This window comes from Octopus bimaculoides, chromosome 4 (genome assembly GCF_001194135.2).
Source record: "Octopus bimaculoides isolate UCB-OBI-ISO-001 chromosome 4, ASM119413v2, whole genome shotgun sequence".
Lineage (NCBI taxonomy): Eukaryota > Metazoa > Mollusca > Cephalopoda > Octopoda > Octopodidae > Octopus > Octopus bimaculoides.
This window is the reverse complement of record NC_068984.1, coordinates 87,620,037-87,622,304: the sequence shown is the minus strand read 5'-3', so window position 1 is coordinate 87,622,304 and position 2,268 is coordinate 87,620,037. Positions and strand designations below refer to the sequence as shown.

The following is a 2,268-nucleotide window of genomic DNA, read 5'->3' as shown; positions in this document are numbered from 1 at the left end:
CTCAATAAAAATTCGTCCATGTTTAAATCTAAAATTGAAAATCGAATGAAGTTAACGTAAAATAATTCATGTAAATTATAAATAAATCAAAAATTAAATCTTCTTGGACTACCAAACAACTTACTTACAATCTCGGTTTACATGCGGAAATGTAATATATATTTTTCTACTCAAGGCACAAGGGCCGAAATTTGGGGGGAGGGGGCCAGTCGATTAGATCGACCCCAGTACGTAACTGGTACTTAATTTATCGACCCCAAAAAGATGAAAGGCAAAGTCAACCTCGGCGGAATTTGAACTCAGAACGCAAAGGGAAGTGTAATATATTGTAGCAAAACTGCTGTCCGTCGTGTAACGTAATTTATATTTACCATATTTTACGATTTATATAAATTTATGTTTTCGCTCGATCTTTGCGAATGTTCTTGGATCGTTGTTTCCCGAAAATCCTGAAAATATTTTCCGCGGCACACAGTTTGGCTTACACTGGCTTAAACGAATACGACATTGCTATTCGATAGACGTATATTAAGTTACTCAATTGTTGGTTATTACACAATGTGCACTACAGTTTACTGAATTGGTATTAAAATATTTTTGCATTACATACAAACTAAATACTTAAATCATAATCTCAACTAGCCAAATGGTAGCCTCAAATTACATCTTTTCCTCCCAGGAAAGACGAGTTGATTAAAGATGGAATAGATTTGATCACAGGACTGCTCAGTCAAAGTTAACTTGACCAAACAGTAGTACAACAATTGTGTGTGTGCATCATACACACACACACACAGACGAAAGAAAGTGGCATTCAACACATTTGATTGGAGTTACGTATATCATTTAATAATAGTTTGATCCAGTTCCATGCAGTTTAGTTTCGTAGAACGAACCTAACTTGTCGGACTACTAAGGAGATACGAGACAAATTCAAGGTGGGCTTCTATTGGTCAACTCAGGTCTCGAAGTTTTATTGGTCCGTCCGGATGACATCAATTCTTTTCTTAAGTTTTTAGATTCGCGTGATCGGACAGGATGTTGGTAGGTATCTGTCACCGCTATGTCTAGAAACAGCAGTTTAATTTCTTTAGGAACATCAGTTCATTGCATTTGACACTACACATGGCAAAGCGATAGTTGTCGCAGGTTAGTGGAAAACTAACACATAAGCGGCAACTATCTCTCCGAAAGAGTAACCAGATTTGATGATGTGAGATTAAATATGGTGGTATTAGATTGGTTTGTCAGCATGGAGGGAGCAGTAGTTTATACAGGTGGAAGGGATTAAGTACCGTGCCCTTGAATACTTACAGGTTCAAGGAAAATGTTTTTCATTGGCGTCAGGAAACTACGTGCCCTTGCGTACTTACAGGTTCAAGGAAAATGCTTTTCATTGGCATCAGGAAACTCCGTCCCCTTGCGTACTTACAGGTTCAAGGAAAATGCTTTTCATTGGCATCAGGAAACTCCTAGATTGAATGGTGGATTGTACCAAATTATCTTTCTCTTTCTTACTCTCTTCAGGTTCGGGGGTGAAGTTGTGGTGTCCTCCATATATACTATCTTCTCACTGAATTCACTCCTCGCTAATGCTTCCCTATATATGGAGGACACCATAACTTCACCCTGAACTTGAAGAGAGTCAGAAAGAGAAAGATAATTTGGTACAATCCACCATTCAATCTAGACGTTTCAAGCAGCGTAGCTAGGAGTTTTCTGACGCCAATGGGTTGCCTTCCTTCTTCAACTAGTAAGAATCCTCGTGAACTAATATTGACTTATTAGCGTTCATGATAATTCTAATATCGCTGATATAGTTGAATTACCTAAAGCCTTCAGAGACAAAGATTTTAACACTGAAAAGTAGAAATCTATGATATTGAAGTGGGTGAATTTGCAGACTGCTTTATTTTGATACCTCTGAACCAATCGATTACTGCGATGCTGCAATCTCATTGGATCAACCCCGCGGCTTTTCTAAGAGCGAACCGAAAAAACACTTATTTACTATTCTTATTTCGCTCTTACAGGGTTTAATTAACCGGCCTTTAGGAAATTAGTGATGTCTTTTCCCAACTTATAAAACCACTAGTCCTGAGTTAACTGATATGGTCTTAACATCTAGAATTTGTCTAACATCTTGGATTTGTCTCATAACCTGTTACAGATGCTTGACGAGTTAGGTTCGGTCTACCAGCCTACGAAACTAAGTTACATAGAGCAGAGATAAATTGTTACGTGTGTGTGTGTGTGTGTGTGTGTGTG

The 2,268-nt window shown here is 38.1% G+C and overlaps 1 protein-coding gene across 1 annotated transcript in view; it reads right to left on the bottom strand.

The window, feature by feature from the left end:
- Window positions 1-2,268, bottom strand: part of LOC106872336 (uncharacterized) — a 48,937-nt gene that overhangs the window by 39,197 nt on the left and 7,472 nt on the right. The window lies entirely within an intron of this gene.